Source organism: Carcharhinus amblyrhynchos, chromosome 6 (assembly GCF_965287045.1).
Source record: "Carcharhinus amblyrhynchos chromosome 6, sCarAmb.v2.hapA, whole genome shotgun sequence".
NCBI classification, from domain to species: Eukaryota; Metazoa; Chordata; class Chondrichthyes; order Carcharhiniformes; family Carcharhinidae; genus Carcharhinus; species Carcharhinus amblyrhynchos.
The window spans coordinates 87060785-87085266 of record NC_137329.1 but is presented as its reverse complement, the minus strand read 5'-3'; the positions used below and the strand labels follow the sequence as shown (position 1 = coordinate 87085266).

Sequence of the window (24482 nt, the reverse complement as noted above, 5' to 3'; positions counted from 1 at the left end):
GATATAATCTTGACATGGCGTGAAAGAAGTATTGCTATAATATAGTTTTAAAAGCTGATTTGTTCCAAAATCTATTGGTAGCTCAGGTTTTGTTTTAATCTTTTCCCCAATTCATAACAAATAATGCTCGTAATTTTTCGCGTTTATGCCAATTGTGCGAATACACAGGGGGTTGAATAGAGAAGTCTTTCAGAAGTTTTTTACAATTTTGACTTATACATTTAAATTATGGAGATTAATATAGATGAACAGTTGATTCATAAACAAAGATGTAAAAATGAGTGGTAGTGTTATTCAATCATGAATAACATGATTGAAGGAATAATACTGACAACTTTTGGAAATTGTATTTGTACTATCTGCAATTTCAATTGTGGTTTTAAAACTGTAGTTGCTCTAAATATTGTTATTTGGTTTTGAAGAAGTGAGGTAGTGCAAAGCGTTTTAAGTGTCTTTTTAAATAAACTGTATTTCCTTATTTAATGTTTAGAAATGGTAATCAATATTTCGTTATGTTAATAGATATATTTTCGTAGGAACACAAACAGCATTTTTAGAAAAAGCTAACTGAAGTTTTTTTAAATTTAGAAGATGTGCTCAGCTCCCTCTTTCTATCTTTATTCTTCTTCACCACCCCTCAAGCATAGCAGTTAAACTCATGAATTTCTCCCTATAAACTATAACTGTTCTCAGTGTAGACATGATAAGAGTTGTCTTTAATGGATGGGGTGGATTTTCTTGTAAAAATAACCCTGGATGGATGATTGATTGTTCATCTACTGAGAGTTCCAGCAAGATCTGCTGAAATAAGCTTGCTGAAATGGCCTTGTCTGCCCCCAAACGTGGGTTGAGGCTGGATGTAAACATAAACTCACGAACAGGAGGCTGAGTTAGATCGAGGCATTGGAGGACTTGACATATGGAAGTCAGATTATAATCAATGTAAATAGATCTACCCTTGTTTATTGCGTATTGGACTGGGAATAAGAGGCATTGCTTAAAATAATTTGCAAAATTCATCTTAATATGATTCAGTTAAAAAACCAGTATCAGAATATGATTGAAATTCAATTATTGGTTGAACAGACTTAAAGGTTCCACCGAAAAATTTAAATGTTGTCATGATTTTGGACAAGTTTTTAATTATAGCATGGGAAGGTTGTTTCCATCATTTAGTATTACGTGATTGTATTGGCATTACTTTTATATTACGTGATTGTATTGGCATTACTTTTATATGTTTGTTTCTTTGTGCCTATGCAAGTGAAACAAATTATTGATAAAAAGCCAAAAATTGTTAAATTGCAGACACAAAATAGATAAATATTCTCTAGGCTTTTAGTTTTGTAATTAGAATTTAGACAGCTAAGTAGGTTAGCAAGCAAGGAATCAAAAATATTAATCTCTGAATTACTCCCAGCACACACACAGCCTTATAGAAATAGGAAGATAAAGCAGTTGAATGCATGGCTGGGAAGATGGTGAAGATGGGAGGTTGTTAGACTCTTAGAACATTGGGACTGGCTCTGGATGTGTTAGTACCTGTTCAAGCCAAGACAGATTGCACCTGAATAGAGCCTGGACAGAGTTCCTTCTAGGTCATTTTGCTAGTGCTATTGGAGTGGATTTAATCTAACTTGGTAGGGGTGTGGGAACTAAGATAATATCAGAGAGGAATACCAAAGTGCACTGAATAATGGGAAAGATAGATAGCACTAGAACAAGGAATGGCAAGTTAATATGTGAAGTCATAATAAGGGAGAAAGAAATGGAGTCTAAATCAGGGTTAATATGCAAGTTTGTGAATGTGCAAAGTATGGTAAGTAAGGACTGAGTTAAATATTCTTTTATGCATGGTTGTTGATGGCAGGGTGTCCAGGAAAGATAGGAAAGGAAGGAAAGTGGAAGAGGCAGTATTGATTAGGAACATTGTAGCGCTGGAGAAATGATATTCTAGAGGGGTCAAGAACATAATGTATTTGGCTGCAGCTAAAGAACAAAAAAGATGCAATTACATTGCTTGGTGTTGTCTGCAGGCCATCAACGACTGTGAAGGATGCAGAGAAACAATTTTACAAGGAAATTACAGAAAGGTGTAACAATTGTAGACTAGTCATAATGTGGAATGTTAACTATCCAACTATAGAGTAGGGATAGCAATAGTGTAAAGGGCGGGGGATGGTCGAACAGTTCCTAAAGTATGTTCAGAAACAAATTCAACAGTATGTTTTCAACTCCAATGACAAAGGAAACACTGCTAGATTGGCTCTTGAAATAAGGAGGACCAAGTGCAGGAAGTGCAAGTACAGCAGTGGAGATAGTAATCACTGTGTCATAAAGTTTAGGATGACTATGGAAAAGGACAAGGAACAATCCAGAGTAAGCCTAATTAACCGAGTCTGGGAGTTGGGGGGAGTCTTCAATGGATTAAGACAAAACCACAAAATGCTGAAAAATCTCAGCAAGTCAGACAGCATCTGTGGAGAGAGAATAGAGCTAATGTTACTCAAAACATTGATTATATTCTTTTTCCATAGCTGCTGTCAGTCCTATTCAAATTTTCAGCATCTTATGTTTTTGTTTCAGGTTCCATGATCCACAATATTTTGCTTTTATTCAGTGCGATAAGAATCGCCATGGGCTGAATAAATTGGAATCAAAGGTTAGCAGGGAAAATGGTAGCTAAACAATAAGGCAGTCTTCAAAGAGGAAATATTTTGGATGCAGTCTAGATATATTCCCTCAAAAGCAGAAAATAGGGCAAACAAAGCCAGAGTGCCCTGGAGACAAAAGTGATAGAATTAAGATAAAGGATAACAATTGTGTTTATGACAGATTTCAGGTAGAAAAAAAACAATTGAGAATCAGGCTGATTACGGAAGGTTCAGAGAGCAGGTGAAAAAGCAACTATGAGAAGCAAAGTGGAAATTTGAAAGGAGGCTGGCAGCCAACATAAAATGGAATCTCAAAGTCTTTTATAGGCATATAAATAAATAAGGGCAGTAAAATGAGTTGCTTAGTGACCAAAAAGACAATTTGCACCTTGAGGCAGAGGGCTTAGCCGAGGTATTAATGCTTTGTATCTGTTAAATAAACAAGGAGATGCTACCTGAAAGATGAGGCAAAGTCACACACGAAGGATTTAAAATTGATAAGGAGGAAGTATTGGATAAACTGTCTGTACTTAACAGTGGATAAGGCTCCAGAACCAGATGAGATGCAGTAAAGGACACTGAGGGAAATGAGAGTGGAAATTGCAGCAGCACTGGCTACAATTTTTCAGTCTTCCCACTTTTTGGCTAAGTGCAGTGCCTTTTCTTGTGTCTTGTATGTCTGTCTTGTGGGAACCATGAATTGGATTCAATTTGAATTTAAATTGTTTTTGGAGCAAGCAAGGAGATGGGTTCAGGTCTGCTTTGTCCACTTTGTGCATACGTTTTGTAACTTTAGGAATGGATTAAAAGATTTAAAAAATAATTTTTCAGTCTTTCTTAGCCTTGGAATGGTGCCAGAGGATTGGGGAATTACAAACCCTGGTTCCAAAAAGGATGTAAATATAAGCCTAACAGCTACAAGCCAGTCATTTTAACTTTAGTGGTATGGAAACATCTAGAAACAATAATTCAGGACAAAATTAATAGACAAAATAAATGCAGGTTATTGTTCATAGAATAAAAGGGACAGTAGCAACTTGGATATGAAATTAGCTGAGAGAAAGGAAACAGAATAGTTAATGGATGTTTTTCGGCTGGGGCATGCTCTGTGGTGGAGTTCCCCAGGGGTCAATGTTGGGACCTTTGCTTTTCCTGATAAATGTTAATGACTTAGACCTTGGTGAACAGGTTTATGGATGATACAAAACTTGAAACTAGTGTGAACTGTGACGAAGATTGTGTAGAACTTCAAAAGGACATAGGCAAGTTGGTGAAGTGACAGGACAAATCGCAGATGAAGTTCAATGTGGAGAAATGTGAAATGATTTATTTTGGTACAAAGAACATGGAGAGACAGTATAAACTAAAGGGCACAATTCTAAATGGGGTGCAAGAACAGAGGGATCTGGGTATATGTATCCTATGTCATTGAAAGTGGCAGGACAGGTTGAGAACATGGTTAATAAAGCATATGATGTCCTTGGCTTCATTAATAGCATCATAGATTATAAGAGAATGGAGATTATATTGAACTTGTACAAGACACTAGTTCAGCCTCGATTGGAGAATTATATTCAGTTCTGGGCACTGCACTTTAGGAAGGATTCAAAGAAATTGGAGCGAGTGCAGATAAGATTAATGAGAATGGTTCCAACGATGAGGAACTTTAACTATGAAGGTAAATTGGATAAGTTAGGACTGTTTTTCACGAGAAAGGCTGAGAATAGATTTGATGGAGATATTTAAAATCGTGAAAGGTCTGGACAGAGTAGATAGGGAGAAACTGTTTGCACTCAGGATCAAGAACGAGAGGCCGCAGATTAAAGTAATTGGTAAAATAAGCAAAAGTGATGTGAAGAAAAGCTTTTTCATGCAATGAGTGGTTAAGGCCTTGAATACCCTGCTTGAGAGTGTAGTGGAGGCAGCTTCAATCAAAGTATTCAAAATGGAATTTGACTGTTAAGAATATGCAGTGTTACGAGCAGAAGTCAGAGAATAAATGTAAAAAATAGGAGCAGAAGGCCATTCAGCCCTTTGAGCCCACTCTGCCATTCACTGAGATCATGGCTGATCATTTCACATTGTTTTTCTGCATCCTTTGATGTTTTTAATATGTAGAAATCTATCAACCTCAGTCTTGAACATATTCAACAAATGGGCTACCACAACTGTCAGGGTTGAGAATTCAAAGGATTTCACCCTCTGAGTGAAAAAATTCTCCCTCATTTCAGCACTAATTGGCCTACTCCTTTTTCTGAGAGTGTGTTCCCTTTTTGTTGACCCTCCAGCCAAAGGAAACATCCTTCCTGCATGGAACCTTTCGAGACTTGTCGGAATTTTGTATGCTTGAATGTGACCGCCTCTCATTCTTCTAAACTCTTGAGAATAAAGGACCAGTCTGTTTGGCACTCAGTGAATTTCTCATTCAGAGACCCAGTGCAAACACAACAGGTTGAATGTCCTTCTCTGCTGTAACAATTTTGTGATTTTTCAGTCAACAAAAATATTTTGAAGACCAGTTTAATCAATTTTTTAATGCCTGAATTATTTTAACTTCAGCTGATTCATTAGAGTTACAGTAAACCACTGCAGTATGATCAAACTACTTGTGTTTAAACTGATAATTTATGCAATAAGAGAGAATACTAAGAAAGACTGAGAAAGGTTTTCCCATGGAGTTCATTTTAATACAAGAAAACTGAGTTTGTTTTTAGGAAATTTAACAATATGGTCATTTTTTTGATATCAGGTTCTTATCTCTAGAGGTTCTTTTACTGATTTATATTATCAGTACGCAGTGCTGTGAATGAACATGTTCTCTGAACTACTACTTTATGCAGCTGGACTACTAGTCCAGTACTTTATGTAGTTACCTTATCATCTCTTCTCATCTGAAACCTGACCAGATTCTCAACTGCTGATGATGAAAGTTTACTTTCGTGGCCTTCCTGCTAGCTGACATTGTTAATGGTTCCCCTCTCATTTACTGTCCTTCTCCCTTTCAAAATTCAAAACTACAGTCATCATTCCCTTCACCAGAAAACTTACCCTTGTCCCTTGTGTCCTTGTAACCAATCTCGAATTGGTTTGTCACTTAAGTTCTTGAACGTGTTGTTGTCTCTCAAATCTATGACTATCTTTTGTGTAACTCTGTGTTTAAATGACTTCAATCAGGTTTTTGTCCCTGCCACAGCTGTGAAATGACTCTAACTAAAGTCAGAATCAAGATTCCTGTGACCATAGTGCATAATCCTTCCTGATCTTCTTGACCACATGAGTTTTCTCCATTGTCTCTCCACTTTGTGAAACTCACATAATTTGAGTCCACAATTGCTTGTCTGATTGTAACCAGAATGTGTCAAACAATGCCTTTTTTTCTTGTCTTTGCCCTGTTACTTCTGGAATATTTCAATAATCTATCCTTGACTTTCGCCTTTGAAGTCACCTGCAGATGTTGGGTCAGTACTCAATGCACAGTTCAACTCCTCAACCACTTGTCTCCACTGCTTGTTTGATCGATGAGCCACAGTTTGTTCCTGTTAAACACTGGGAAGACTGAAGTCACTATCTTTAGCCCCAGCAACAAACACCTTGCAACTTCATCTCTTCCTCAACCATTGCCTTTGGCTGCAATATTGGCATCATATTTGACCGTGTCCTAAATTAATGATGGCAAATCTCAAAGATGGCCCTCTTCAATTTCTGTAACATCATCCATTCCTGCTGCACTTCAGTCTTTCTGCTGCTGAAATCATCATTCATTTCACTGCAACCCAAGATTCAACCACACTCCCCTCCTCCCCCTCACCCCAGAAATTGCCATTCCTTAACCCTGGCCTTTAGCACACAGTCCCTGCATTTATCCTACCATTGGCGGTTGTGCTTAGGGTCCCTGAGATCCCACCCTGCTATTTCCTCATTATTTATTTTCCTCCTTTAATGCCTTTCTTAAAATTCCCTTCTTTCAGCAAAACTTTGGTCATCTCCATTCGAATGCTTTGTTTTGGCATCCATTTTTGCCTGATCATGCTTTTGTGAACTGCCATACAGCATTTTTCTTTATAAAGGCACTGTATAAGTGGTTGATAACCACATTAATTAGCATCTGCCACTCAGCTTTTCTCTAAAGCTTAGGCTTAAAAATTAATGTTTAGATCCAGAGCTGTAACTCTGTTAGCAATAATCCAATAAATCTGAGCAAGTGCAAGAATTCCTTATCCTGCATCATTTTGATTCTGCCATGTGAATTGTGGATTATTTCAATTGGAAGGGAATATTTTATTGCTGTATGTTTTTTTGCATTTATTACCAGTCTCTCTCTTTGAAAATTAACTCTAAAATAACTCAGGAAGTTCCGTGTGTTCTTAACTGTTTAATTTTTGGTTTAGAGGGAAAGCGGAAGTAGAGATAGTGTGCCCAGTTCTCCCAAAATAATTCTAAGTGTTGAATTGGCAGAAAAAATGGTGTAATACAGAATTGTTTCTTTCAGTGGGAGTTCAGACTCAAGTCTCCCATACTCTGTACAGTGCAGAGGTCACAATCGTGAATATCAATAAAAGCTCAGGGGGCCGGGGCCTATTCACGTTGTTGTCTGACAGTTGCGGAACTTTGCACATGCACAGTGGCCTCGATCTGTCAGCCTTCCATTTGCTGGCCAACTTGATTGCTGGCCAGCTCGGGACCCCCGGCAGTGTTGCTCCTCCAAATGCCCCCACAGCCCAATCGTGGGCCAGCCCTGACCTCACCACCCGCCCCATCCTGGAACACATCCCGCACCTCCCCCCCCACCAAGCAGTGATGATTCACCCCCCTCCCCCCACCCCAGAAGACCAGCCTCTCCCTCAACCCATTCTGATCACTGGCCTCCTTCCAGCCCCAACCAAATCCCAATGCAGAGTGGTAGCAGGATCCCCCAATCCCATTGATCGCCCATAGGCCCATGCACAATACACCCTGCCCAGCTCCCAGTGGGCAGTGCCAAGGTGCCCCTTGGGCATGGGCAATTTACCCCATGGGCACTTTGCCCCTTGGGCAGTGCCATGTGGCACTGGCAGGGTGCCCATACCCAGGGAGCACAACTGTCCACCGCCCAGCCCTTGGGGGGGCCTCAATTGCCCCCCTTCACTCCAGCAGGGTCTCCCACTAGTTCCCCAAACATGGGGAGCCACACTAAATCCCACTGGAGTGAAATACTCTTGGCAGGGTGGGAGATGCTATTGCGCCCGGAGAATTCAGTCCTGGCCTGATAAAGATATTTAAATTACATTAAAAACAGATTTAAATAATTTACCTGGGCTTCCTGCCAGTGTCCAGCACGGTCTTGACTGCGCCTGTTCTCCGCCAGCGGGAACACATGCGTGAATCCCGCAAAATGGCCGACATACGCATCCCCCAACCCGCCACACCAAAAAACTAGCGTGTCACAATGGGAGAATTGGGCCCAATGAGTCATTTTCATTCATTGGATAAATTGATCAAAGTACCAATCTGAAGTTACCAGCAAATTTGCATTTTGGTGGTTCAACCTCTTTCAGATTCTGTTGACAAGATGCTTATTGTTTTGAGAAAATAGGAAAACCAATCGGGTATCCACATAATGTGGACCTACAGAAACATGTTAAAGGGGATGGCTAGGCCAATTGGGGAGGTAGGGATTTGACGCGTAGCACTTATAAAGTTGTCAGAATTGGATTATGTCAAAGAGAACAATTTAAGTCACAAAATTACCAAACATCTTAATTGTTAATTTTGTCAGATCTGCACTGGGAAATCCTTTTAAGTTGTTTCTTGTTCTGGATAGTAAATGCATCTAGTACATAGTTTAACAACTCCCAAAATAATGTAATAGCAGTTATAATGAGGCCCAATTTGCATATTGTAAAAAGGCTCTTGTATGCTTCTGGTGGCAGCATGCAGGCTGCCTAAATTGAAGCTGAAAAATAGAGTAGCAGAGAGATTGAAATAAATTACATCTGGGGGAAAAATGTGGAAAGACAAAAAAAGTAATTTCCTACTGGTTTACTGATTTTGTGATAGCTCAGCCAATTCCCAAGGAGAGGCAAATGCTGAATAAAAATGTAATCACCAAAGGAAATAGCTTCAGATTTACTGAAGACATGTCTGTTTAGACCTGCAGGGAGTATGCCTCGACTTTTAAGAGACAGCCAGATGAAACACAGCTGTAGACCAGAAGCTGAATAGCACAACTGCTCTAGACCAACACTACAGAGATCAGGTACTATGATATTAAGTGCTTTTCTTGTAGCACCTGTTGCACTTTAAATATATCTTCCATAGATATAAATAAATCCTTTTTAATTTAACATGACCAGGAATCAGTTAACCACACTATTGTTTAATTGTCCTTGAAAATGTTTCACAAATTTTCTCCAAATCCTGGTGCTGCTTCTTCCAGTACCTTTTCACCTATCTTTATTTTGAGGAAAAACTTTATTCACAAAATTTCTAAAAGTACTTTACAATTGGAGTTCAAATTTGACGTTACAAAGAATGCAATATGGTTCAATTTCTTTCAATAGCGTATGTGGCACTCTGAATTTGGAATGGAGATTATATTTACAATATACATTTTCAGTGAAATATTCTCCGGTGCATATAACTCGAGGGGCATGGGTTCTTGCCTCTCAGTATACTATGGTATGAAGGCCTTAGACTATGGTCTTACCCACTGAGCCTTAGTGGCCACTGCCCCAAGATTTATTGCACTCCTCAGCACAAAGTCCTGGACTTTGGAATGTCCCTGAATGCAACACTCAGTTGTGGACAACTCCTTGCACTGGAAGAGCAGCAAGTTTTGGGTGGACCTAAAAGTGTCTTTCAAGAGTTCATGATCCTTCAATAGCAGTTGATATTTATCTTGGTGTGCATCTTTGAAAACAACCAATAGTGCACACAATCTTATGTTAAGGAGTTGCTGAGGATGCATCCTGATGAAAATCACTGATTTTCTTTCCAAAGGCACATTTCTGTAGAACATAGATTATGGCCTCTTCCCCACCACAGCCACCTCAGAGGTAGTGTAGAGACTACATAGAATCCTACAGTACAGAAGGAGGCCATTCGGTCCATGTGTCTGCACCAACCATAATCCTACCCAGGACCTAATCCCATGCATTTACTCTAGCTAGTTCTCCTGACACTAAGGAGCAATTTAGCATGGCCAGTCCACCTAACCTGCACATCTTTGGACTGTGGGAGAAAACTGGAGCACCCAGAGGAAACCCACAGATACTCCACACAGGTGGTGATGCAAGCCAGGAATCGAGTCTGGGTCCCTGGCGCTGTGAGGCAGCAATGCTAACTACTGTGCCACTGTGTCGCCCTAGATGTGCAAGAAGTATCTGATGGGGAGGCCCCTTTACAACTACTACTAAGCCATGTCTTGGTGCATGTTCAAAAATTCTGGCAATAAGGCATTCTGCCAAATGACTTTAGTAATCTTATCAGGAAACTGTTCTATTGGATTCACAATCTTCTTTTTCAACAGAACCTCAAGGAACAAACCACTGTCTGACTTGTGATCATAAAGATTTTCTGTATACAAGGGTCAGATTGTATGACATGATCCAGTTGAGAGAAGCGTTCCATAGCAATGTGGCAGGCCCATTCTTTGCAACACTGGGGACAGATAGAATCTTAGCACACAGTAATAATTATTACAAATTGGGTCCACCAAAGGTAGCCTTTCTAGTCCAGTAGCATCAGTCAATCCTGTATGCAATCTGACTATTTTATCAGAGTTGACACATGCTGTCATCCATCAATTTAGACAATGGTGTAACCTTGGAATGTATCAATGGCATCTCTATTTAATCTCAATTTGATATCAATGTTCTTCACACAAATGCTTCTTTAGTCTCTCTGAAAGCATACTGAGCAAACACTTGGGGACACAAAGCCTGACATGAATCGATAAGTTGCATTAGAACATACATAATGCAGTTATGATTGGATTTGATTCAAACAGCTTAAGATATCTTCACATGGCAGTATACAATATAGAACATGATGATTCCTTATATCTTGGGTTTAATTAAGGTAAACTTTGACTATTTATGACTATAACCTTCTCACAGCTTTTTGTTGATGACTCTTGCAATATTCTTGACTGGTTGTCTTTGTGTGTATTTCTCACAGTTCACAGACAGAAAAGGAAGGACTGCCAGAGGACCTGAGACCAAACATTCCATAATGCAACCACTGTGAGATATTTTTTGATCATCATGATAAGGTAATAATACATTGTTTATTATTTGCGTCATTATAAGAAATCAATATCAAAAATAGTGTGTTGGCACATTAACTACCTATTGTCTTAAACCTCTATTTGATTTTATTTGGTTTAGAATTGTCACATGTATTATCATAGTGAAAAGTATTGTTTCTTGCATGCTATACAGACAAAGCATACCGTTCATAGAAAAGGAAATGAGAGAGTGCAGAATATAGTCATAGCTAGGGTGGAGAGAAAGATCAACTTAATGCAAGGCAAGTCCATTCAAAAGTCTGACAGCAGCAGGAAGAAGCTGTTTTTGAGTCAGTTGAATAATCATGAACATACTATGCTTTAAAACATAACATTTAAAGTTCATGCTTTTAAAATCTGTTCTGTAGAAAAATTGTATTAAGACCCCAAAATATGACAACATTTGTTGAATTTATGCTGTATCCTGCAATTTACTGTAAGTAATGACATAGTAGAGCCACCAGTGCTTTACAATGAATAAATTAAATTGACAAGCTACTTTGTCTCAGACTGTGAAATAAATGTTAAAACACTAAATTCTGGACTTTTCAAAGAAATTTGTGGAATGTCATCTTGATTATTGATCAACATTTTTTTAAATATGGATAACATAGAAACATTTCAAGGAATTCCAGTTAGAAATTTTGATACAATGACAATATTTACTGTGCCAGTCAACCATTAAATTATTTAATCTGTTGAAAACTGCTTAATATTGAACTTTCACATTTAATCTTATTGACATAAATTTTTTTAATGTGGAAATTATCTTCTATATGTTTAGAGAGAGGTTGTTCTATGTGCAATAATATGACATTAGAATTGTTTGAATAACTCAGAGTAAGGCTTACCAGGGCCAGACCATAATGAATGAATCATTAAATTAATTTTCATTTACTGTTGCAAATTGGGATTTGTTGTTTCCTTACACTGTGACCCATCTCCACAGATTTCTTTCTTTCTACTTCTTAATAAACTATAATTAAATCAATGGGTCAAACACACTTTAGATTTAGCCCATACAAATAAGGTGAACATTTCTGCTGGTTTTTCAGGTTGAATACAAAATTAGTTTAAGCATTATCAATTAGTTCCCCTTCGACAGTGACCTGCAGTAGAGAACTGAGCTTAATTCAGCACTGTTTCAATCTCCTGTTGTATCTGTCCAATTCAGATATTTCAATCAGCTTCACAATCAAAGTTTTACCCAGGTGTCTTTTATTTATGAGACGAACAAAGTACGGATACGGATATAATGCAACAAATGTTATTGAATATAGTTAACCAGTAAATTACCCACTATGTATACAAGAAAATTCCCAGGATTCGTCTATACTACCCGTAAAGATGGCTTGGTAGGCTGTAGATCTGGTCTGTGAATCCGTCTAGGTCATCTTTGTGAAAGTGATTCTTGTTGGCCTTTTCTTTGCTTGCTTCCTTCCTTCCTTCTCTGGCCTGGTCTCGTGAGAATTTTATGAAACAATTTTTTTGCCAGTGGAAGTTTGTGTTTATTAAGGATTTTAAGTAAGCAAATTCTCTAATAATGCACTAAATTCTCTGCTCACGTACTCATAGAATATCAGAAAATTGTGCCTGTCAAAATCCATCCATTCATTTCAAGAACTAGAAAGTTAATGAAAGGAAATATAGATTAAAAAAAGGCATCATTGAAAGTGGTGGTGGTGAAGGTGTGGCCAAAGAGCTGCTGATGGAATGGCTGTGTAGGAAGAGAGCAGGGTGGAAGTGGTTCTCCAAAGCCATGCTGGTCAATCACAAAATAATTGACCCACTGTCTCCACCACTGCTCACTTCTGCAGGATTCTGTCCCTGCCCCTGCCCCTTAGTTCTACAGCCCCTTTTACTAATCTTCATTGCACTCTCACTAATAGATTCCAGGACATCACATTGAGGCTTGCAAAGCTCTATGCAGCATTTCCAGTGCTATTTGACTTACAGTGAGTTATGCAGTTGAGTTCTAGTGTATGCATCTCTGTGTACGTAAGGAGTGTTATTATAAAGATGTTGGCACAAGAGGAAGACATTTGATAAAGTTAAAATACTGTGGATGCTGAAATCTGAATTAGAAACAAAAATTGTTGGAAAATCACAGCAGGTCTGACAGCATTTGTGGAAAGAGAATTAGTCAATGTTTAGAGTCAGAATGACCCTTCGTCAACTCAGAGATCAGCCGTGATTTTTGCCAGCATGACACAGGAGGACAGAAGATGCTGTCCCAGATGTATTAATAGGATTGAAATGAAGTCAATCCTATGCAAAAAGGCTTTCTGGATGCGAAGCCAATCTCACTGACAAAACATAGCTCAGAAGAGACCAGGGCGCAAAGCAGACTTTTGGCCTCGCATGCAGTCTTCCCAGTTTGCTGCACTGATTGGTGCGGTGAGCAAGATACGATGGTGCCCATGAAATTTCAATTATATCAGTATCAGGTGCCTTCATACCATGTTGCGCATAAATGTTTGGGAGTAGATATGTGCCGCATAAATCTAGGAAACTCATGCAAGCTGGACTTTTGCATGGGACAGAGGTATGTAAATACACAGCAACAATTTTGGAAGACATATCTGAAATGGCACAAATTAAACTTGCAGGTAGTACTGACTTAGCTACATTTACCTCAGTAAAAAGAATTCTGTTTTCTGAATCATTCTACTCTTAAGATAATCTTTGGAACATATATAAACAATGAATCTTTGAGGATTTTATGAGATAATTTGTTTGCTAATGAAGGTCTGTGTTTATTAAGGACTGTAAGTCCAATAAATGCTGCTCTTGCCCCATATTATGTTGAGATGTTGCAGCAAATTTGTAGCCTCCTTTAAATAGTAATTCCATGTCCTTAATATAAGCAGTTTGGCATTAATCACCACTTATAAAAATCTTTATAAATCCCAAATCAAGCCTCACCTTGAAGATTGTGTCTAATTCTGGGCACCACGTTTTAGGAAAGATGTCAAGGCCTTAGAGTGGGCGTGATTTTCTTTGACGTTATATGAGGTGCTAGAGAAGCTGAATTGTTCTCCTTATAATTGAAAAGATTAAGTGGAGATTTAAAAGAGATGTCCAAAATTATGAGCCATCTGAATATAGCTAATAAGGAGAAATTTCCGCTGATGCACCTATCTGTGGAAAATGGGAAAAATGGGTTTATGGGGAAAGAGAGGGTAATTGGGATTAATTAGATAACTCTTTCTGAGAATTGGCATTGTATAAAATACTAGTTAGGTTACAGCTGGAGTACAGAAGGCAGTTCTGATCACTGCATGAGAGGAAAGATATGATTACACAAGAGAGGAGATTTATAAGGATATTACCTGAATTGGAGATTTTAGTTGTGAAGAATAGTTGTTTTCCTTGGAACAGAGGTAAATTGAGGGGAGATCTAATTGAAATGTAGAAAATAATGAATGATCTAAAGAGAAGGGATAGGAAGCCCTTAATCATCTTTGGTTGTGAGGTCCATACCAAGGGCATAGATTTAATGTAAGAGGCTTAAAGTTTTGGGGTGATTTGAGGGGTTGGGACCTGGAATTCATTGCTTGAAAGGGAGTTGGAGGCAAAAACACTCTTAACATTTAAAAAGTACTTGGATATGAAGTAACTAACAAGTCTAAGAACAAAGTGCTGAAAAGTGGGATTAAGATATATGGCTGCTTGTCAGCAGAAACAGTAGGACGAATGACCCCCTCCTGTGCTGCAATTTGCTATGGTTTGGTGTGGTACAATGGATCAAACAGCCATTTTCAATGCCATAAGATTCTGTGATTCTTGTAATAGCAACAGTCAGGTTACTCCACATGGCTGTTGAGTAATGAGTGATGTACTAACTGCAGATATAGCTAACCTAGGAGTGCTAAGAAGTGTGGAGAGAAAATAATGTGCAATTGATTACCGTTAATTATAATACAGATAATATATAGAATTTATAAAGTTAATACATGAATTTTATTAACTCAGTATGGAGTGAGAGAAGAGAGGACAGCATCATGAACTTAAGCTCTAGCCACACCATTTGTGCTGGACCCTTGAGCTGAGTGCACATGGACTAATCAGAAGACAGATATGATGGTATCACTTTAAATTCTGCAGAGAGATGTTATTCCAAAGCTTTTGGAAGCAGTTTTTGATTGTTAACCCCAAGATCTAAGGGTTAGTGGTGACAACATTCAGTTTGGATGCACTGAATTGCCTGAAGCCCGTTCTATCAGGGGAAAAATAAGAATTTCTTGGTATCACCACCCTCTCCAGTGGCATTGCAATAAGTTATATCTTATATCAGATACTGCATTGACAATATCACAAGACTGTTGTGCCCTGCTAATTGTTTGAAGTGCTCTGAGTTGGTGTTTTGTTCCTGTGTGCTATGCATGTGCAATATCTTTATTTTTAAGAATAAGACCCTGGAGTTGTGAGTCCACAGGTTTCGGAACTAGGAATTGACCAGACAGTTTATTTGTAAGGTCAGTGATACCATGTGCAGACAGATAGACATCCTGTTCTGCCTCAGTAGTTGCCATCAGTAGTTTGGGTCCCTAATGTTTTAACGTTTGACTCTGTAGTAATTTTTATTGCTCTACTTACCATTAACCAACCAAGAAGCTTGACAATGAATCCATTCCCAAGTGTCTTTGAATAAGGCATGCATAAGCAGACTTGTTCATGACTTGTTCATGGTCATTGAATAAGAGACATTCATCCTGGGAATACACTTTTCTACCTTTGAATCAACTGCAGCATTGTCAGTGCAAGCAAAACTCTCTGCTCTCTGTCCAACAACAAGGCTGAGTTTCAATTTCAGAAGTTCCTATTGTACTATTGCAACATTTCTAATTGCAATATCAAATAGCCATTTTCAATGCCATTAGATTCTATGATTCTATTTCTGTTTGCAATATTAGCATTACAAGGGGCCTCTATTCAATTTGAAATTAACACCAGATCATAAATTAGAAATTGACCTAACGGTTCTCCAAGTTAAACACAAATTACCACGGGTGTTGAAGTCTGAAACAAAACAGAAAATGCTGGAAAATCTCAGCTGGTCTGCTAGCATCTGTGCAGAGAGGACAGAGCTAACGTTTTGAGTCTGGATGACCCTTCATTAGAGCTCCAAGTTTGTCTATGAAACATAGTTACAGTTTTTAAAGGAATCTCGTGACCTGGATCTGAGGTGAGTAAACATTGCGTAACAATAGAGGCATCTAGAACTTTGAACCATTCATACCTAATTCTGTGTGGTTAGGAACTTCAAAAAAACCCCATAATTTATCAGTAATTGTGATAAATTGGAAGTTTCATGGAGAAATTCTGCAAAGATAGCATTTGTACTGAGGAAGACATTTCACTGATCAGATGCTTATCATAGATTGAGGTTAAAGTAATGCAGTTTTGATTTTTTTAAATTCAAATGTTTGGTAATTTTTTTACAGATAATTTACAACACAAAAACATACCAGGTTTGGGGATATGGAATGTGCCACTGTTATTATAGTAATATGATTATGATAACACGACTTCTGAAAGTCGTGCTGGTTGTGTGCATTGACCTGAAATGACTGTGGCGACTAGGGGAATTTCACAGTAACTTCATTGCAGTGTTAATGTAAGCCTTACTTGTGACTAATAAATAAACTTTACTATACTTTTAATATCATAGACAAGGAACATTGATATTTCAGAGGATTTATTTGGTGCATTGTCTCTATGCTAAGAAATACTAAAATATTTACAGGGTGTGATGAAGATATTGTTCCATTAAGGCACAATATTAACAGCTTTTGTCAGGATTAACTTGCATGTTATAGGAGACCAAAGACTGTAAGAAGTATGTGTTCCATACCTTAGTATTAAATGAGCATTATTAATATTAAGTACGCAAATTCATCAAAATATAATGCAGTGAATGGCTGTCATTCACAATATTAAACTAATTAAGTGATTTTTAACTACACATTTCCTCAATGAATTTTTAGCAGTAATATTTTAAATGTTTGCTGTTTTATGACAACAATTTTAGTTGTGTCATAATGATGAAAAAAATAGCTTTAGCTTAATTATTACATGAGTGATATCCTATGCAGGATGGCAATTATGCTGTTAATTTTACAATTTCCAAAGATCTGTATGTCCTGAACACTGTTGTGAACCTGATTTATAAACCTTGATTTTACAAAGCTTTTCAGGAGGCAGGCCTGTGTAAGAAATTTGTATGCCTGACCCCTGACACCCAATTTTATGGCAATAATTTGAGGCAAATAATGAGATTGTGTTGCTAGCATGCTTAACCTCATTTCAATACATAACTAAACGGGAATAAGATCCCTTGTGCAATTTTCTGTCTTTGGGCAAGACTGTGGATTTTTTTCTGCATTTTAATGTACTTTTTTACTGTTTTTTCTGAGTGCATGTTTTGCTGGCCTGTCATTCATTTTTGTATTTTTTTTCTGTTCATTCTTTGCTCCATTATTGTGTGCTGCCTGTGACATTACACTGTGCAAAGAGATGAAGATGGCTATTCCCTTGAGGTTTACAAAAGTACTGAGTAATTTAGGTGAGGAAGAGGAATCCATCAGGTACAACTAAATTAAGCTGCAATGACTTCAAATGGTGTTGGATGCACTCGACATTATCGCGTGGCATACATTTATTGACCCCTCCACATGTAACTTAACATGTCACTGAAGACTTGTTCACTGATTTACTTTCATAAATATGCTCGGGCCACATGTTGCACATTAAACTGTATACAATATCTTGACCAGGAACAGCTGTTCTTTTAGAAGGATTAGCTGGATGGGATGCACTGTTTTCACCAGGTGGCATGATTCCTTGAGTGAAAAGTGTTGCACATGACAAAAAGAAATGTATTTGATTGTTTTATATACTTAGGAAGCAGTCATGGTGCATTCATTGTGTAGTATTCCACTGTGCTTACATTATTGATGAAGAAGAAATGCTTGATGAGTGGCTGTCTGGATAACAACTGTTATCTGTCTCTGTGGCTGCAATTTCATTGCAAAATACCTAATTTCAGGGGAGCATCAGTATTTTTGCTGAGGTGGTAAGGTTGCTGTTCTAATTAAGGATGACATTAATTAGAAATGGCTTTAGTTCAGAAGATCAAGATGTAGTATTGGTTTCGGTAGAGATAGGAAATAGCAAAGGAAAGAAGTCATTTGTGGGAGTAGTTTATAGGTCTCCTAACAGTAACCACATAGGGTAGAGTATGCAGGAAGAAATAATGAGGGCTTATAAGAAAGGTACTACAATAATCATGGACGATTTTAATCTTCATATAGATTGGACAATTTAGATTGGTAAAAATAATCTGGAAGCTGAGTTCATAGGGTCTATTTGAGCAGTACATTTTAGTGCCAACCGGGGAGCAGGCCATTTTAGATCTAGTAACGTGCAATGGTATGGGACTAATTAATTCCCTAATAGTAGAGGAACCTCGATGCAACAGTGATCATTATGCAACAGAATTTCATGTTCAGTTTGAGAGTGAGAAGCGTAGGTCTAAGACAAGTGTGTTAAACATAAATAAAGGTGATTGCAAGATTATGAGGACAAATTTGGCCGAAGTGAACTGGGAAGATAAGTTAATAGGTAAGACAGTAGAGAAACAGTGGTAGATATTTAAAGAGATATTTCATAACTCTCAGCAAAGATATATTCCATTGAGAGAGAAAGATCCATGAAAGGATGCACTATAAAAAGTCTGACAACACCAGGTTTTAGTCCAACCGATTTATTTGATAATAGACTCACAAGCTTTCGGGTTAGTCCCTTCGTCAGGTGAGGGGACTAACCCGAAAGCTTGTGAGTCTATTATCAAATAAATCGGTTGGACTAAAACCTGGTGTTGTCAGACTTTTTACTGTGTTTACGCCAGTCCAACGCCGGCATACCCACATCAAGGATGCACTATCCATGGCAAACTAAGGAAGTTGAGGATAATATTAAATTGAAAGAAAAGACATATAATGCTGTGAAGGTTAGTGGTAGCGGAGAAGATTAGTCAGATTTTAGAAACCAGCAAAGAGCGACTAATAATAAACTAAGGGAAAAATTAGAGTATATCAGAAAGCTAGCTAGAAATATAAAAAGAGATAGTAAGCATTGCTGCAAGTATTTAGTAAGGAAAAGACTGACTGAAGTTAATATTGGTCCCTAAAAGGGTTAAATGGGAGAATTAATATTGAGAAACAAGGAAACAGCAGATGTGTTGCAAATGTATTTTGTGTTTGTCTTTTGTGTCTGTAGAGGACACAAAAACATCCCAAGATTAATTGCAAATCAAGAGCTAAAAGAGAAGGAAGACCTTAAAACAATCCCCATGCAAAAAGGTACTGGTAAAGTTATTTAGAACTAAATAAGCCCCCAGACCTGAAAACTTCCATCATTGAGACTTAAAAGAAGTGGCTGCAGAGATGGGAAATACACTAACTGTAATCTTCCAAAATTCCTTTGAAAAGTCCCAGCAGATTGGAAAATTGCTAATGCAACAAGTATGTTCAAGAAAGGATGGAGACAATTATAGGCCAGTTAGCTTAACATCTGTCATAGGGAAAATGATAGGATTCATTAATGAGGAGTTATTAACAGGATGTTTAGAAAATCATGATATAATCAGGCAGCGTCAACATGGTTTTGTGAAAGGGAAATCATGTTTGCCTAGTTTATTTGACTGATTACATTTATCTGAATGTATCAGGCGGATGGTTAGATTGTTTGGTATTATTTAATTCTACCATGTATTGGATTCTTTGTGGAATTGATAAAATGTAATGTTTTGTAACTGGATTTGAAATGTAAATGCTTATCTAATTTTTTTTCCTGAATGCAGTGTTTTGAAAATTATTTGGAAATGCCGACTCTCTTTGAACAATCTGTTGATTATGCAGACCTTGAAATGAAAATAAGTCTGAACATTTATATGAAGAGACCTAGTAACATGTGGCTATTAACAGTAACTCGCTGGTTAATATTTGATAACAATTTACTGATATCCAATGGTTCAGAGGACTCATAAACTACATGAGCAGAACTTGTGTTATTTATCAGTGTTATCTAAACCCCCCAACATGTGTTATTTGAAATAAACATAATCCTGTATTATTGTGGTATTCAGTTGCAGCATGGAATAATTTTTTGAGGTTCAGTTTGGCAGCTCTGTGCACCATTGTGGACATTTATGGAGGTATTTGTGGTCAAATCACATGATGGTTTGATTTAATGGTTCCCCCTCATCACTGCACTGAAGCGGAAATGCCAAACCCTATTATTTAATAGATTAAAAGATACTATACATTGTTTTGTAGTTAATTGTATTGTGTGTACCTCATGTACATTGATTGTTAACTTGAGAATTAAGATGAAGGACATGATGCCTCAGGCAGTGTGCACTGATATTAATCCAAGGTCACTGTAACCAGAAAAAAGAGGCAATATATTGAATGATAATTCCATGTATAAAACATATTAAAGTTAACATTTAATAATACTTTCAGTTTTGTTCTTCTGCCATTCTGCACACTACTCACTATAACCTCCTCAAATGTAAAATTACAGAAGGTGGTGCAGGAATTTCTGCTGACATCGTAGGTCCCAAAAAGACCTGTTTATGTCCATTATATAGTTGTTCACAAGCTCTGTCTTCAAATCTATTGTTTCTCACTATTGCTGTGCTGTTCATCCATATCTTTTACTTCAAAAGGCAAACTATTTGCTCCGTACTGTCTACTCAATCCTATATTTATTTTCAAAAATATTAATTATGGCATTTTCCATAAATTAAATCTTTTCTCAACACCAGCTGGGAGAATAAGTAGAGTTTTCTCCTAGATATCTTCCTGCACTGTTCTTTATCTGGTCATTAGATCACATTTGCTCATTATTGAGTAATGAGCAGAGATTAGTGAATCACCTCATAGTTAAGAATCCTCTAGAGAAGAATGATCATAATATGATATAATTCAAAATTTAGTTTGAGGGCAAGAAACTGAAATCCCACACTCGTATTCTGGAGTTAAACAGAGGTAATTACACAGGCATGAGAACAGACTTGGGGAATAGGCAGGAAGACTAAACGGCAGGACAGTTGATGAGCAGTGGTCGTTATTTAAGGAGATATTCAATTCCCTCCAACTGAAATATATTCCAGAAAGGAAGAAAGATTGTAGAACAGTACAGCACAGTACAGGCCTTTTGGCCCTCAATGTTGGGCCAAGCTATGTCCGAACCCAAGATCAAGCTATCCAAGCCCCTATTATTCTGGTGTGCTCTATGTGCCTGTCCGATAACCACTTGAAAGTTCCTAAAGTGTCTGACTCCACTATCACAGCAAGCAGTCCATTCCACACCCAAACCACTCTCTGAATAAAGAATCTACCTCAAACATCCCTCCTATATCTCCCACCATGAACCTTACAGTTATGCCCCCTAGTAACAGCTGCATCCACCCAAGGAAATAGTCTCTGCACGTCCACTCTATCTATCCCCTCTTATAAATTTCTATTAAGTCACCTCTCATCCTCCTCTGCTATAAAGAGAAAAGCCCCAGCTCCCTCAACCTTTCCTCATAAGACCTACTCTCCAAACCAGGCAGCATCCTGGTAAATCTCCTCTGCATTCTCTCCAATGCTTCCACATCCTTCTTATAGTGAGGTGACCAGAACTGCACACAATATTCCAAATGTGGTCTCACCAAGGTCCTGTATAGTTGCAGCATAACCCTACGACTCTTAAACTCAAACCCCCTGTTAATAAGCGCTATTATAGGGTGGGGAAAAAGGCATTCATGGCTAAGCAAGGAAGTTGAAGACAACATAAAGACAAAAACTAAGGCATACCATATTGCAAAGGCCAGTGGCATGCTGCGAATTTGAGAGACTTTTAAAGATCAACAAAGTGTTACTAGAAAAGTAATAAAAAGAGCAAAGGTAAACTATGAAAGAAAACTAGCGTAAAATATAAAAAAGGAAAGCAAAAGCTTCTTTAAAATATAAAAGGCAAAAGAGGTGTTAAGGTGAATGTTGGTCCCTTGGAGGATGAGACCAAGGAGTTAATAGTGGGAACACAGAAACGGCAGGGATGCTAAATCAATATTTTGCTTCAGTTTTCACTGTGGAGGACACTAGTACCATCCCAATAGAAAGGGAAGAACTTAAAAACAATTATCATTAATAAGGAAATAGTACTTAACAAACTATTGGGATTGAAAGCAGACATGGCCTAAATCCTAGGTATTTGAGGAAGTGGCAGCAGAGATAGTGGATCCATTGGTTATAATATTCCAAAATTCTCTGGCTGCGAGGATGGTTCCTGGATTGGAAAATAGCTAATGTAACACCCTTAATCAAAAAGGGAAAGAGGCAGAAAGTAGGAAACTATAGACCAGTTAGTTGGGAAACAGTTAGAATCCATTATTAAGGAAATAGTAACAGGACAATGGAAAGTCAAAACACAATCCATCAGAGTCAGCATGATTTTATGAAGGGTAAATCATTTTTGACTAATTTGCTAGAGTTCTTTGAAGATGTAACAAACCACATGGAAAATGGGGGTCCTGTAGTTGTAGTATATATGGACTTCAGAAGGCAATTGATAAAGTATCACAGAAGGTTAAGGCACAAGGTACATGGGTTTAGGAGTAATTTATTAGTTTGGATAACTGGCTAACTAACAGAAGGCAGAAGTTGGGATAAATGGTTCTTTTTCTGGTTGGCAAGATGTAACTAGTGGAGTGCCGCAGAGTTTGGTCCTTGGGTCCCAACTATTTACAATCTATGTTAATGACTTTGATATAGGAATGAAAGGTATATAGTCAAATTTGCAGATGACACATTAATAGGTATGATAGTTGCAATGAGGAAATAAAAACCTTACTAAAGGAATAGGGTATAAAAGCAAGGAAGTGTTGCTGTAACTATACAAGGCATTGGTGAGACTGCACCTGGAGTGCTGTGTGCAGGTTTGGTCCCTTTATTTGAGGAAGGCTATAGTGGCATTAGAGGCAGTTCAGAAGAGGTTCACTAGATCAAATCCAAAGATGAGAGGTTTGTCTTATGAAAAGAGTTTGAGCAATTTAGGCGTTCCCCAAGGCCATGTGGTCAGGCCAGACCCTATGAAGTGTTGAGGCGGGAAGCTAATCTAGTGCAAGGGCACCTATCCGGGTCAGGAAGGATCAGCAGTTGGAGCCAAAGAGGAATAGTGTACAGTCACATAATTATTTTGTTGGACCCTATTTGCATATATAATTAATCATTGTATTGACAATGAAGCCCTTTTGTTCTGAAACCTCATTGAGTCACCCTTGATTTATTACAGGTGTCTTAGTGGTATTGTCATAAGATGAATAATTCAGAGACCCGTGGTAATGATCTGGAGGTCCGGATTCAAATTCCACCACGATAGATGGTGAAATTTGAATCTGGAAAAATCTGGAATTGAAATTCTAACAATGACCATGAAACCATTGTCAATTGTTGTAAAAACCTGTCTGGTTCACTAATGTCCTTTAGGGAAGGAAGTCTGCTATCCTTTCCTGGTTTGCCCTGTATGTTACTCCAGACTTCTAGCAATTTAACTGATGTTTAAAATGCCTTCTGTAATAACCTAACAAGCCACTCAGTTCAAGGGCAATAAGGGATGAGCAATAAGTGCTGGCCCAGCTAGAGGACTCACATCCCATGAACGAATAAAAAACATTTTTTAAATGAAATTTATGGGAACTCACGTCTTTGGTGGTGTTGACAACAGAATAAACGGTGCAGCTTAACTCTCTAAATATGGTTTATGTAGTGAAATGGATGTTGAAGATTATTAACAAAAATGCCCATGTAGTCATTAGAGAATTATAATAGACAAATGTTAACTGTGATTGAGATGACCAGAGCAATATGCTGTTGCCATTATACAATAGTTTTTGATTCTTAACGATGCCACCTTGAACAGAATTATACTTCTTGCTCAACATTGCAGATTTACATAGACCAGTGCTAATTAGCATCTATAATTGGGATCATTTTTAAAAAAGAACTTTTGTCTTATTAGCTCATCATTAAATGTTAAAGTTGTCCGTATTACTGTCTATTTAATTTTAAACAAGCAGTTTTGTACCAGGTAATGTTATGTTGTATAATTTTGCAGTAGATTAGTGAATCTTAATGTTTTCCTCCTTTTTTTGTGTTGTCTGGAAATGCATTCGTCATTCTTCAAGCGCTCATCAGTGAGACATACTAGGCACAAAGTGAAGCTTTGTAGGAAAACAATTTAGAAGAAATATTCAAAAGCAGTCATCTTCAGAGATTAGCTTTTATTATATAATTGGCTAAATATTGGCCTTGTACTATTCTGCTGTATTATTCTGCACTTTAATTTGTTTATCATAGATCACTGCATAGGTTTTGTGAAGAGGAGGTTGTGTCTCACAAACTTGATTGATTGAGTTCTTTGTGGAAGTGACAAGAAAAACTGATTAGAGCAGGGCAGTGGATATTATATACATGGACTTTAGTAAAGCCTTCGATAAGTTTCCTCAT

The 24482-nt window shown here is 37.7% G+C and overlaps 1 long non-coding RNA gene across 1 annotated transcript in view; it reads left to right on the top strand.

The window, feature by feature from the left end:
• Positions 1-24482, top strand: part of LOC145344075 (uncharacterized) — a 157248-nt gene that overhangs the window by 6761 nt on the left and 126005 nt on the right. Inside the window, exons 2-4 of the long non-coding RNA XR_013886831.1 lie at positions 8783-8889; positions 10819-10905; positions 17438-17488. This is a non-coding gene — a long non-coding RNA (uncharacterized LOC145344075). The remainder of the gene's footprint in view (positions 1-8782; positions 8890-10818; positions 10906-17437; positions 17489-24482) is intronic.